The sequence below is a fragment of the Stegodyphus dumicola genome, chromosome 5 (assembly GCF_044657685.1).
Source record: "Stegodyphus dumicola isolate Sdum_Otavi_A_Nest chromosome 5, ASM4465768v1".
Lineage (NCBI taxonomy): Eukaryota > Metazoa > Arthropoda > Arachnida > Araneae > Eresidae > Stegodyphus > Stegodyphus dumicola.
Genome location: NC_140772.1, coordinates 130,576,912 through 130,592,598, shown reverse-complemented (window position 1 = coordinate 130,592,598; position 15,687 = coordinate 130,576,912). Strand labels below are relative to the sequence as shown.

General features: G+C 32.0%; 1 protein-coding gene and 1 long non-coding RNA gene across 2 annotated transcripts in view; one reads left to right on the top strand and one right to left on the bottom strand.

Annotated features, from left to right (window-relative positions):
• The window catches only part of LOC118199632 (uncharacterized), a 37,918-nt gene extending 26,342 nt beyond the window's left edge, over positions 1-11,576 (top strand). Inside the window, exons 2-3 of the long non-coding RNA XR_015041229.1 lie at positions 6,082-6,216; positions 11,041-11,576. This is a non-coding gene — a long non-coding RNA (uncharacterized LOC118199632). The remainder of the gene's footprint in view (positions 1-6,081; positions 6,217-11,040) is intronic.
• The window catches only part of LOC118199631 (transmembrane protein 130-like), a 44,392-nt gene that overhangs the window by 6,896 nt on the left and 21,809 nt on the right, over positions 1-15,687 (bottom strand). The gene's annotated exons all lie outside the window — the stretch shown is intronic.

The window sequence follows — 15,687 nt, the reverse complement described above, 5'->3', positions numbered from 1 at the left end:
AAAATCAAAACTGCGTAATGAGTATTTTGTTGATTATTTTATAAATATATATTATTTTATAATATATAATATTCTGAAATTTTCAATTTTCACCCCTACTTTTACAGAATCTCAGAAACGAAACACGGAATTGATTTATAATTTTTTTTAATACACGATATTTTGTTTTTGTTCACTTCAGGTTTTAAAAATTGGTTACCTTGTTAATTATAACATATATAAATACGTATAATTAACTTTATTATTTTTTCCAATATTTCAGGAACAAACAGATCATTGATTTACAATTTATGATTTATAAAATATTATGTTGTTTAGGTATATGAATGTATTTATGTTATTTTGGTATATGAAATTTTATTTTATAGATCATTAGACTAATTTACAGTTTCTGTATATAAAATATTGATATTATGTCACAGTTTTCTAGAATTTTAAAATTTGGCGTATAATTTTTAAATATCTCAAAAGCAAAACAAACAATTGGCTTCTTGTGTATGGACACTTTAAGAACTTGAAAAATATGGCGGCCATTTTGGTTTCATCGGGGTTAAATCTACTATAGAACAGCTTATAGAAATTTTTTATGATTAATAGTTGCAAATTTGATTTCAGAAAAAACAAAAAGTTCATTTACAGTTATGAAACAATTTATAATACATGAAACGTTATTTCATAAAATGTAACAAAAATAAGTCTTAAATCTAACTATTATTACTCTCAAAAGTAGCAAAGACCAGCAAGAAACTAACCAGTAACAAAATTTATTTTGCATTATTTTAGGCGATGATTTAGATAATTATATTTTAAAAGTTATTAAATATTAAATCTAACAACAGCAAAATAAACTATGTATAAAACTTTGAAAAATTCAACCCCTTTTTATATTATGAGACACATTTAAAGTATTAAGTATTGAGTTTTTTATATAGAAATTATATATTTATATGGTATTTATTCTTTTCATGCTGAACAATCAACTAAAGTGTGATGCAGTGGCGTAGCTAGGGGTGGAGCAAGGAGGATCATCTGTCCCGTGGCGCAGCACCCAGGGAGCGCCAAATTGATGTCACAAAATTTTAGAATGCAATGTTTTCTATTCTTGGCACACAGAAAGGGGCGCAAAATCTTCAGCTGTTCCTGGGCGCTGAAAACCATAGCTACGCCTCTGGTGTGATGGGAGACTTCATAAAATATTGAGAAAATTCATGGCACCTTTGTTTCAAGTACGGTAATATGTAAAGAGACATTTTAAGCACGTGTAAAATCCAGGGTTTTAGGGAAAAAGCCCACAGGAATAATGCTCACAGGTATAAATGCTCACATGAAAAAAGCCCACACAGAAAAAAGCTAACATGGAAAAATGCTCACACGGAAAAAAGCTCACATAGATATATGCTTACATGGAAATAAGCCCATTGATAAGTAAAATACGTAGAAATATCCTTACATTAATCAATAATTAATCTATCTGAACATCGTACACCTACTTAATTTTTAAAAGAAAAGCTATTTAATCATTTGAAAAAATTATGGGACAAATGCTCACATTAACCTTTGCAGGGGCGGTATATAAAAGAATGAACACAATAGTAAAATCTTGCATGTAATATAATATTTTATACCACTGCCCCTGTACGACATTTTTATTCTTGTAACTGCCAATAGTTATTTTTTTTAATGTAGTTATTTAATTAGTAGTAAGTTTTAATTAGTAATAAGTAGTAATTAGTAGTAAGTTTGGAGCCAAACAAGTTCTAGAAGACCACAGTTTCCAACCGAAGTGAGGAATCATTATGAGGCAGCTTCCGAACCACAAATAACCAATCCAATCTCCTAAAACCACAAATCGTTACGAAAGCGTTCATAAGGTACTAAATTCATTATTTAATTGTAACCATCCCAGTATGTGGTTTTTATTTGACGGACTGAAAAGAGATTTAGCCTGTCAACGTTTATTATTAGCTATTGTAAATACAGGGTGCGCTGAAGTTAAAAAGAAAATATGAAAACTTACATTTGGGAATCGCGAATAATGTAAGAAATATAATGAAATCGATGATAAAATTAGATATTTACACATATTAGCTAACATTCAGTAATTTTATGTATTTATAACTTTTTGAAATGTATATTTATGATTTATATATAATAAGGTATTTTACGTAATTTAAATAAAATAATTATTTATATTTGCTTATTCTTCTAAATGTTTATATTATAAAATGTGTAACTGATATTTACTATTATTTTATTTTTTAACAATTAAAATTGTAATAATTTTTCACTATATATTCTGTTTAATTTTTCTTTCTTTCTTCTTTCCTTTTCATAATCCAAAACAATCCATTTGTTAATCTTATATAGCAACTGAATCTATACATAAGTTATACAGATTTTGATATATATATATATATCAATGTTTTGGTAATTTAAATAATTTTCTTTGGAAAATTCAACTAGGTGTATGATGTTCAAATCGATTAATTATTCATTGATTAATGTAAGGATGTATCTAAGTATTTTATTTATCAGTGGGCTTATTTCCATGTGAGCATATATCTGTGTGAGCTTTTTTCCGTGTGAGCATATTTCTAAGTGAGCATTTTTCCATGTAAGCTTTTTTCTATGTGGGCATATTACTGTGTGGGCTTTTTTCCTGTTAGCATTTATACCTTTGAGCATTTTTCCTATGAGAATTTTTCCTGTGGGCTTTTTTCCTGTGGGCATTTTTCCGGTCACCAGGAAAACTGCTAAAACATCCATGCAGCTAATTCGTTCGCACCCCTGATTCAGCGTTCAAGCGACTTTATCACTCGGCCGCTGGTCGGCAAACTTTCACACAGAATACTAACAGCTTTTGAATAAGTCGGGAATTAGTTTCCATATTTTTACTCATTAACTAGCAAAAAACATTTTCCTCTTGATTTATTTCTTTAACTGAGAGTACTTTTTGTTTTTTGAAGGCAAAGGCTTGTAAGGCATTTTTTTAGTTGGATGCTAGAGGTTTTGAAGTACGGTCGATTACCGACGAGTCAAATGGAATTAATCTGGCCCTGTGTATTCAAAGATTTAAATTAGGTTATAGGAACATGGCAAAATACGCAAGGACTCCCTGCTTAATGGGATGTATAATTTCGTGGAGGACTTCCTAAGGGCAATTGGTTCTTTTATGTTATACATAAAGAAAACCATGAAAACCAACTATGTAGCCAACCTGTTGACCTGGTGGTCTAACCCGGGTCTTCCAGTATTCAATATTCGTAAACATTCAACCACTGATGTAGCCCTGTATGTGTATTAAAAACATGCTTATCATGAAAGAATAAGAAATTACTTTCAAAAATAGCTCAGTCACTCATAACACTGTTCAAGTTGCCTTGTAAATATTTATTAATACCATTTATAACATAGTTTCTTCTTTATAATGATGTTCATTCTTCCTTATTCAGAAGCATTACTGATGCTGTAGTTCAGTATTCAAAGCAGAAAGGTATCCTTTTAGCTTTGAATACTGATCTACACCATCAATGGCCGAGCAGTTAAGTTAAAGACCGCTGAATCTGCATGGTTGTTTTTCCTCCCCCCCCCTTGGAAACCTGAATACGACTCAGTTTTTCGAAGCTAGTTGGTTGGTAAAATTACCGATTCAAAGCTAAGAATGGCTATAATGCATCAAACACAAGTCAAATGTAATCTATTTTGCTATTAAAAAAAAAAAACTTTTTTTTTTTTTTAATGAAAACAAATAAAATACTAATGAATACGAGTTAATGTCAAGGTAAATAGATTCATGAAATACGAAGAATGAAAACAAAACTAACCAGGTAAAATCGTAAAACTGAAATGTATTACAATATATAATACTGAGATAAAAAAGTATCTACTTTAAAATCAAATTAAATAAAATGAATACATAAAAATATCTCTTTTTATATTGAAATGAGTTGGTACTGATCTCTTTACTGATTACAGGATCAAGAAGCAAATCAGAGTAGTTAAAATACTTCATTTGAAGTCTTTTAAAATATATTTTTAAAAAAATTAAAAAAGATGAACTGACCGCGTTACATTTGGAACGATCAGATTCAGTCTCCGCTTCTAAGGAGTAATTATGTGTCATTCGAGAATGATTGTTTCTAAGGCAGTCAAAAAAGCCTCCTCTTTCCGATTTCTTGCAGCCTCCCAATGCTATGTTCTGGGTTTTATGATTCTTAATTTAATATGAAGCCGAATATCCCGCAATTGCTACCATTTATCAGGTTTTTTTTTTTTTTTTTTTTTTTTTTTTTTTGGATGATCCTTTGTTTCCTTTTCTTTTTTATTTAATATAAATAAGCCCTCTAGCGGCAGAGCGTTAAAGTCACTAAAGGCTGTTCGTTCGGTCCGGGGTAATTTATTGCCTTTAGCTAATGCAAATTTAAGGAGTATTCGTACATGCAGTACAAGAATTCAGACTTTTAAAATTATTTAATAATTTTTAGTATATTTCACAATAAACTCACTAATTTACAAAAGCTTTTATATTTATTCTCTAGTCACTTTAAAATCATTACTCCGAATTCCCAATCATCTGTGTGCAGTTTATCCGTATTATGAAATATCCATACATCATCCTAAGGGCGGATTGTAATCTGAGTTTCCTATTCAGATTCAATTTAATACCTGAAAATATTTTAATTTAAGCGGTTAAAATGAGCCTGCTAGTAAGAATTAATCCCTCCTCTTAAAATCAAGGTGCAGAATAATGTATTTGAAATAAGCTATTCCCAATAGCAATGCCAAACAATACGGCGAGAGGAAAACCCTGCTATAATATTATTTCATCATAAATTAAAACCACTTATTTAAATTTTAAAAAAATCGTTATTTAAGGAGTAACTGTCATTTTTTCTAAGTAAATTGCTTTATACGAGGTTCGCAACAAATAGTTTTCGCAGGTGTAACAATTAATATTTTGACAGGAAGTGAAGTTTGTTTAGTGGTAAAAATAATAACTGATTATTGGTATTAAAATTTTCTGAGAGTGATCTTTGAAGAATACGAAAAACATGTCAGCTTTGAAAGAAATCTGCAGTTTTTGATGCAGTGAATTTCATTACTAAGCTTACGTTTAATGTTAATTTATGACCGGAAAAAGAAAATAAGATCTCTCACATCAAAAGAAGATTTTACTGAAGAAAAGTATCCGCTTTTATTAAAATAATTTCTGGTATTTAGGGATTTTAAAACGTAAGGAAGGAAAATATGGAAGAATAATTGTAGAAAGAAGAAGAAAGAGTTTTTTTTCTCCTTCTTTTTTTTAAGGGATGAGGATATTCTGGATGCAGTTGCTCATGAGGAGGAAGGGGCAAAAGTGAAAAAACAAAGATGAAACATACTAGGCCACTAGAATGTGTACTCCAATTATTAAAGACTGTACGCTCAAGCGGATATCCCCATTTGTTTAACCCCTTTGGTTTGACCAATTTCGCCAAAATTCTGCATAATTACAGAGGATTTTACATTAAATGTATAAGATGTGTCTCTTTTTTTCCACATAAACTAAACTAGATCTTACAAAGACTCCTGACGATTTCTCGCCCAGGGGTGCATTAAATTACCATAACATAAATCAATTCAAGTCTAAACAGAATAGTGCTGGATTAGCACCTTAAGTTACGCCTAGTTTAGATTCACTCAACAAGCCTAACAGGAGTAACAATTATCCGAAATGGCCATGGCGCGTATTATCAGCAACAAGCGTGCCCTGACTAGAGAAAACACGCGTTGAATAAACTCCAAGATTCCCCCGTTTGAATACTCACTTCATTTAACTTTTAAATTTACATCCTGGCAAGGAAATACGAGGAGAAGTTGAGGAGTTCAGGAAAGAAAACAAAAATTTGAATAAAATGTAGTTAACTGAAGGAAACCCTACAAATCTGCACACTAAAAGAAAAATCGCGTCTCTTAAAAATAAATGAACAAATCCAGAGGCTAAATTTCTAAGCAACATTTATATTGTTACGGTTTTTGTATTCAGTTTGCTATTTTTAGTAAAATTGTAATTAAATTGTTTCCTTTCCCCGTTCTATCAAGGCCATCTTGAAGAGAAGGTCCAATCCAAAGGGGTTCTCCCCTGCTGTGACGTCACGAGCGAGGGCAATGGTAGTAAGGCCCTCTCCAAAACAGTGTGAGTGTAAGCAGAGCGTACGTACGATTAAAAGCTAGAAGGTATGTAGCATTAACTATTCCTTAACTGTAGTAAATTTAACTTTTAGCAAGATGTATCGAAAGTTAAGTATATTTACTAGCTCACTTTAATGCTTTCTTTTAATTAATTCTGTTTCACCTGTACTTTTTAAAGTTAGATAATGATTCAAAATAAACACTTTTATGATAAATGAAAGCTAAAGAGATCCCCCCCATTTTCATTCATGGTCTAATACATATTTATTACATACGCCATAACACTCATGTTAGATATTATAACAATCTAGTAAATTTCTCTTGTATCTTTCATTTTCAAACTATGCATCAAACACGAATCTTGTAATGCTTTATTGGAATGATTCCTTCTTCTAAATTAGACAAGAATAATAGTATTAAAAAAATTCTTGAAAGTTAAAAAAATATTGAGTTCGAGTTTGTACATATATTTTGTACAGTCACTAAGCTTTAATAGGAGTGTATTAATAATTATATTCTACAGTATATCTATTATATAGCATTAAACTATTCACTGTAATTCCTTTCCCTTTAGTTATTATTTTATTAAGATGCATCATACAGTGTTAATTGAATTTTTACAGATGCCGCGAAAATGTAGCGTTCCGGGATGCAAGTCAAATTACTATGCAAACGAAGATCATATTACAACTTTTAAGTTCCCCAAAGATGATATGCTGTGTAAAACATGGATTAGTAAAATTAATAGGAAAGACTTTGTACCGGGACCATGTGCTTGTGTATGCATTTTGCATTTTGATGAACGTTTCATCATAAGAGACGATAGAGCAACACGACCTGATGGGACAGTATTAACAGTTCAAAGAAAAGTGCCAGTTTTATAGAAAGATGCATATACTACTATTTTCTTACGGTCAACCTAAATATTTATCTTGTTCTTTACCACAAAAGCGAAAGACACCAGAAGACAGGACAAGAGAAATAAACGAACGGCGTGAAAATAATTTAAAAAAACTGTGTGCTGCAGACAACATTGCCTCCTTTTCAGAATTTTTGAAACTTTACAGCAATAAATTACCAAATACATGGGCAATAATGAAAGCATGTGATTATATACTTTTTTTGCGTATTGAGATGGAAGATTGTCCATCAGTCACTGTGTCATTTAAAGTCGAGCATGATTTAACTGTTTCAGTTTTTCGTGAAGGTTTAAACATAACAAGTATGTTTGAATGGCTTTTGGGAAAAGATCTATTATGTAATAAATGGTCAAAATTTGAAAACCTTTCAAATCATCTGTACAATTATGAGAAAACCTCAAAAACAGTCGAAGAAATGCTGGATTTGGTAACTGAAACTCTTCAGAAGTGTTCTAAAAATACATCAGAACAGATTATGATTTACCGATTAAATTTTTTAGGGAACAGATATCATTACTGAAAGCTAAACGCCCAACCTACACAGCTGAAATGATGATATGGGCTTGCACATTATTTTATAGCAGCCCTACGTGTTATTCTCGAATACGAGAAAGCTCGTCCTTGATTTTACCACATCCTTCCTACTTAAAAGAGTTAGCATTAAATGTTGGGTCGACAACGGGGTTAAATGCAAAGTATTTATCTCATAAATCTTCACAACTACAAAATCATGAAAAGGCTGTGAATCTTTTACTTGATGAGATTTATATTAAACCTACTGTTGCATATAAGAACGGTAAAATTGAAGGCTTGTCATGTACAGATATGTCTCAAGAAGCTTCTACAATTCAAACCTTTATGATTTCTTTAATCTTATCTTCAAATAAAGAAGTTGTTGCAATGTTTCCTGTCCATAATCTCAAGCCAAACGATTTAAAAATTCAAACTTTACAGGTGTTAAAATTTGTTCATGATTGTGGCTTCGAGGTTGTTTCCATAATTTCCGACAACAACTATGTTAACCGAAAAATGTTTGAAATGCTATGCAATGGTCATATGGTGTCTGCTATTGAAAATGAATTTCGTTTGGGAAAAAAGATTTTTTTATTATTTGATTCAGTTCATTTACTGAAATGTATAAGGAATAATTGGTTAAACCAAGCTGAAACCAATCAAATCTTTAATATTCCATCTTTTGATGATACAGATAATAAGTTGTACTGTGCAAGTCTATTGCATCTGAAAAAACTATATAACATAGAGCAACAGCATTCTATAAAAATAGCTCCAGCTCTTTCGAAAAACGTTCTATATCCAACTTCTTTAGAGCGGCAGAATGTTTCTACTGCCGTTAAACTTTTTGATGAAAAGACTGTTGCAGCATTACATGTCGAATTAAAAGAAAACAAAACAGGATATGGAGAAACTGTTAAAGGAACAAAATATTTCATAGAAACAATTTTGAAATGGTGGAGTATTGTGAATGTTAAACATCCGCGGAAAGGACTACATTTAGCAGATCCGAATCGTGAACCAGTATTTTCAATTAATGATGATAAAATTAAATTTCTCGAAAATTTTTGTACGTGGTTGATAAAATGGAATGGTGATGACAGGAAAAAGTCCGGAAAAACTGTTGGTCGACTCACCAAAGAAACATACCATGCACTGAAACATACAACCACAACTTTTATACAGCTTTCGGATTATTTATTAAAGAATTTAAAATTCCAGTATGTGCTGTATGGAAAATTTCAAACAGAAAATTTGGAGGCAAGATTTGGACAATATCGCCAAATGAGTGGTGCAAATTACCATATTTCACTGACTCAGGTTTTAGAATCTGAAAAGAAACTCCAGTTAATTAGCTGGATGAAATTGAATTCTTCAAAAAACGGGAAGTTCACAATAAAGACATTACAAACGGATAATGATGATTCAGACAACAGTACTGAATGTAGCACTGAAAAGTTTAATAAAATTATTTCCTTTTCACAAACATTTAAAATAACGGGAAAAGATATGAGAGTATTAATTTATATAGGTGGATAAAGTGGCTCGAAAAGTCTCTAATAAAACAAATTGTTCAAAATGCAAAAATATTCTACATTCTGAAAAGGTTTTAGAATGTGAAAACAATCTTTCAGATTATTTGGAGTGCATCGATAGAGGGGGTTATTGTGGCCTACTGAATTTTTTGTATATATTATTGCAGTTACATTTCAGATATTTCAGGGACTTATTTCAGAACATTATGAAACTGACATTTTATGTGCCGACAACCAAAAACTTTTATTGATACAGCTTTCTGAAGAAAACCTAGATCTCATGAATATTGGATCTATACAGTTAATATGTTCATGTAAAATGGAAATTGGTAAATTTCGGCGGTTATGTTTATCCTCAATTTCAAACATTTTATTGAATAATTATACTAAAGTTCGTAATGATCGTTTTAAAAAGCAAGCAAAACCCCAGAAAAGGAGTGTGTGTGATTATGGCAAAGCCTCGAGGGCTATCTGCCTAAGGGGAGGGATGCCTTCGTGGAGGACTTTCTAAGGGAAACTGGCTTGTATACACGTTACACATGGGGAAAACCACGAAAACGCCCATGTAGCCAGCCCGTTCGCGGGATTTGAACCTCGGACCGAACTACCAGTGTTCAGCCACTTTACCGCTCGGCCGCTGGTGGGCCCCCCCCTAGAAAAGGAAAAACCAATCCTTATTAATACAGTAATTTAATATCAGTAATCTGGAGTCACTTGTTTAACATGCTTCGGTGAGTATACATTAATAAGGTTAATACTATAGTTACAACGTTTTTTCATAACCTATTACAATAAAAATATTAATTATGTTAAGCAAATTATTATTCCTTTATATTAACTTCAGTTAAATGTAATATCTGAAATTTATGAAACAAATGTTTTGTTGTGAAAATAAGTATTTCTTAATTGCTGCAAATTTTTACATTGAATATCTTTCTATATGTGTCTATAAATAACAAATGCAAAAAGAATCAATATGTTTTTAATATTTATTGAGCACGTGTAAATAAGCTTTAAATTTTTTTATTTAGTGAAAATTATTCAGGATAAATAACTGGTGGGTGTTTTTATTTTGATATTCAGTATGAAGTAATAAGTATATTAAATTTTAATTTGTTTATTAATATACGTATATTTACTATTCTGAAAAACATTATATATATATGTGTGTATGCATATTTCTGCATGCATTTGTGAATGTCAAAATTTGAAGAAATGAGAATAATGTGTTTTGTATATTATGAAGTTACATCTAAGAGAATGGCCTCAGATTTTGTATTCATTTTATATGAATGAAAATCTATGTGTAAATTAAATAATGAAGAAACGGAATGCATTTATTTTGCTATGTTTCCAGATTAATTAAAAAGTAACATGTTTTCAATTATATGATATAAACAATTATATGTAAATAATGAGAAAACTTATCTGAAAAGCGTAACTTTCTGTTGAATGTCAGTCTTTGAGTAAATCTGAAACATAAATTTTTGAAGCTTTCGAATTTCTGGGTAATTTTTTTATATGAGAGAACAAAAACATAGTTTTTTGTATTGCTTGTAAATAAGTGAAAATATTTACTTATGATATAATTTTGAATGCAATTCACACTGCGGTTAAAAATTTGGTATAATTTTCCATTTTAACCGGTGTAGAACTATTTGATTTTGCAGTATTTAATGCTATTAAACTGCACATAATGTTATGTAACAAAAGTATAGTATTGCAAAAAATGTTACTATTAGCAAGCAAAAATTAATATTATTTGAGAAACTACCCTTAGATGCACCCCTGTCGTCTAAGTGTAAAAGATTAGTACTCAGTTTTTCAGTATTTTTTGCTACTAATGCTTATAGGAAGAGAAAAATATTTTTATTTTTTTCTTATATTCTATCGGGAAAAAGAAAGCACGCTGATCGAAGATTATCTTGGCTGACCGCCCCTGGCTGTGACGTCATCAAACGTTAGCTCCGGCCTTCTCTTCAAGATGGCCTTGGTTCTATGCTGCGCGCGACCAACGAGATATATACTGGTAGTAGAGAGAGTATCTGCAACCTCCAACCGGTTCCAACATTAGTGTCATGTGACTGCTGGTCGAATTCCAAAAGTCCGGAAATACGAGTACTTTACATTTATTTCTATTGGACGAAAGACGCCTGCTCTGCTTGGTCATATAAAATTTAAGAAAAAATGGTTATCCGCTGCAGCGCCTATGGATGTAAAGAAAGTTTTGTAAAAGGACCTGTAACCTTTCATAGCTAAGTTAAAACTGCATGATTTATTATTTTATTTCCAGTGTTTTTGTGATTTTACTATCTCTGTTGAATTGGTTGGAAAGTTTCAGCCATATTGTATAAGAAAATTTTCTCTGTATATGACTTTTTCAGCATGTAATAATAGCATCAAAATGCATTAAATACTGTGACACTATTTACTGGAATCACCTTTTATAAATAACTGAATGTTATGTTCTTTTCCCGTGTACTCCGTTGAAATAGAAAGCTGCGCCAATTGGCGCTAACCTTTTTTCGACAGGTCATACGCGTTTTGGTTTCGTAAACAAGTACTGCCTGCGATAAAAAAAAAAAAAAAAAAAAAAAAAAAAGAAAAGAAAAATGCTATTATTATTAAATTATTGAGATAAGATTGTGCGATATGTTTACTTTCTTAAAAAAAAGCTAAAAATCTTGATTCATGCAATATTGAACATAAGCATTTAAACAACATTATTTTAAAAATTAGATTACTTTTATAAAGCTCAGTGCTTTATCATAATTTTCTATAAAATCAATTAAAATAAAAATAATCTGGGCTATAATTCTCTCATTTACGATGCTGTCGGAAATTTATCGTAATTGAAAAATATGATGTGGAAATTTACAATATTTTAAATAGTAATTATTTAAAAAAAAGAGAGAATTTTTAACTGTAATATCAGTTTGTTTTGTTTAATCCTAAAGATAAATACTGAGTTGAAGTTTATTATCGTTTGATACATATTGAATATAAAATATTTGTTATAGTTAATAAGATGTATTGAATCCCCATGACATACACATGAGTGTGGAAATCAGTAATTAAGATTGCATTATTTTGTTCAAATAAAATAATCTCAAGAAAAAGGACGTGGTGCTGATTTTAGAAGTTTAACCTACATGCAGTGATATATAATTGAGTTTGTTAAATAGATTTTTATTAAGAAAGAATTTTTGATGGCAAAATCAAAGTATTTTTGATCAACATTGCCTTGAGCAGAAATATTTTCCCATCTATCATCATCAACAATCTAATTTGAAAGTAACTCAAATTTTCTTTTAAATTCGCACTTGACCCTCTTTTCTCCAGAAGACACCCTTTGACCTGTAATTTGATGTGTTAAAAATTCTGTTTTTGAATGTGTGTGCTATTGTAAAAGAATTTTAAGAGAACTTTAAGGTGGTTCAAAAGGACCCTTTTGGTTTCCATTCCAATACAGAAATACAAAATACGAATTTTCATGTAATAAAACGTTAAGGGGGGAATGCCACCTCCCATATACACACAAAAAAATTATTGCTTTGACTCTAGTTGTAGATATATATACATTTCCTTCCAATGAAAAATCACTACACTTTTAAAATTTCATGATATTTTTCAGCATGTACTTAAAGAATTCTTAAATGATTCTGAAATATTACCATTCTTCTGCAGTATACCTGTATGGCCTGGCATATATATATGTGTGTAATTTAATACTTCATTTGCTACTTTAGTACAATTAAGTTTTTTTTTTTTTTTTTTTTTTTCATTTATAGTATAAAAAAATAAAGTTTCCATCTCAATTTTTTATTAGTTACTTTAGATTATCTTCCTAAAATTATTAAATAAAATTTTATATTTAATTAAATATATATTTCATCAATTGCATAAGTACATATTACGATGTGATTTTCTTTTTCTCTTTAGGATGCAATGCATTAAAAATAAAAGAGATTTTTTTACCTTCTCAAATATTATAACAGTATTATAATTAATTTTTAAATGTTATTCAAAATTAAAGTTTCCATCTCAATTTCTCATCATTTATTTTAGATTTTCTTCCTAAAATTATTTAACCTAAACATCTTAAACAACGGTGCAAAAATTTTATAGCGATTATTAAAAATATAGATAAAATATTCAGAAAAAAACATTTAGTTATATCTAAAAATAATTGTAAAAAATCGAATAATCCAATTCGACATCGTTATCTGTTGACTGCCTCACTCCCTGCCATATCAAAAGCGCGCCAAACCGGAGATGAACATCCTAAGCTATTACTCCCAAAGAGCGCCAAGACCATAAATCACGTGGTGTATGTTGGGGTTCCGCTAGAAGGTGAATTCCCAGTGGAATGAGCCGTTTACGGGTTATATGACGTCGTTGCAAGCCACAAGTTTTAGGGGAAAACTGCGTCGAAAAATTAAAAATACAGGAGCACGCGCATTTTAACATTTAATAAGTAGATATCTCATAATTGTACTCTTTGGCTTTCGAGAAACGTCGAGAAAATAATAGAATGTTCTCTGCATGATTAAAGCTTATAAAATCCTGATTAAAACATCTCAGTTCAGTTGTTTACTTAGTTCTTGTTGTTGGTTGAAGCGAATTCGCGTTGAGATCGGATTAGCTTTCTCTGCTTTGGATTGCGTTCTGTTTAACGTTGAAGTAGTTTAAAATATAACTACTGTGAGATATTGCGATATTGTACGAATATCTCTGAGAAAATTTCAGCATTTTGTTTTATTTCTTGAGATAAGAATAAATTTTATTAACTTTTTATCAACTTGTGCTTTCAATCCATTACAAGCCCGTACGCACGCAACACTTTTTGGTGTCAGGACAATGCCAATCACAAGAGCACTGGAAGAGCAGTTAAGACAGCTGATAGACGCCTTTGCTGCATTTAAAGAGGAAATGTAAGCGCCCCAAGAAGAGATGAAAGCGGGCCAAGAGAGAAGAAAGTTAGTCAAGAAAGATATTGAAACAGGATAAAAAGCGATGAAAAGAGAAATTACCTGCGTAATAGACAATAAATTTGAGGCTATGGAAGGAAGGCAGAATAGACACGGTTGAAAATAAAGTTGGACAAATTGAAGAAAAAGTTTCTTCTGTCAAGGCACAAATAGAAGAGAGAGTTTCTGTTGTGGAACAGCGAATCGAAGGAAGAGTTTCTGCCGTACAACAACAAATCGAACAACAAATTTTTGACAGGGTTTCAGAAGTTGCGAAAGAAGTTGATACCTTGAAGAAACTCGTTGAGATACCAGATGGCTTACAATTTTACCAATGCCTGCTGATGGGATTCCCAAACTAAGGTCTGTCATCTCGCCGCTTCTCTGAGAGCAGACGCTGCGGATATTCTTGAAACTCTTCCAGAAAACCAGAGACTAGACTTCGTAGCTCTATCCGGCGCGTTGGACCTGCGCTTTAACGAGAAGTGTTTAAAAGATTACAACAAACTTCAAGTAAGGTCCCGTCAACAAAAGCCCACGAAAATACTCCAGCAATTCGCCACAGATGTTTAAAGGCTGTCTCATCTCGCCATTTCGGAATGCCCGACAAGAACAAGGGAAATTCTGTCTCTGCAATACTTTATCCATGGCATCCGGGATTCCGAAATACAGAAAGCTCTACGAATGGCGGATGTCAAGAACTTGAAAAATCGCTCTAGTATACGCCATGAAACTCGAGGCAGCCCAGCAAGGAACTCGCGGAGATCGCTACCTAGTCAGAGCTGTGCGAGTCTACGACCCAGTAGATTAATTGACGGCTCGTTTAGACGATTTGTCCAGACAAGTGAGTGCCTGATACGGAATAGGAGTGAGAACAAATTGGCTGAAAAGTGTTGGAAATGTGGTACTGAGCGTCACATACGACGGCATTGCAGATCTCCCCAGGGTATGGAAGAAACAGATTGCTTTACCAAACAGGTGAGTGCCTTGAGACGAAACAGGAGTGAAAAGAAACCAATCCTAAAGTGCTGTAACTGCGGTGCTGAAGGCCACATACGAAGGAACTGCAGAACACGGAAATTAGACTATTTCCCAGAAAAGACGGAGGAAACAAATTAATGATAATATCAAGGAAGGGAGGTTGCCAGATAATAAAAAACACCGTTTTAAAGCACTGAGGAGTGAGTGGTAACAGTAATGGACTATCCATCAATGGGCATATCGATGGAATTCCTTGCAGTATGATCATTCGCACAGGAGCTAATGTTAACCTCATTCGGAAAGATTTAGCTCAACAATTTAAAGAAAAACTCATTTGGACGCCATCCTATGTTACCTTCCAGACTGCCTCTGGTGATGAAATCGACATCTCTGGGAAGTTAAACCTTAACATCACGTCTGAGAGTGCCGCCTATTACCACACGGCATATGTGACAGATATCACATATCCCTGCATACTCGGGTTGGATGTTTTAAGGAAATACAATTTTTCCTTGGACTTCAAAACCAACAAACTGCTTTGCAGAGCAACTATCCATCATCAGAACGGATTCTCACCTGGGAACGCCGACGCCTTGT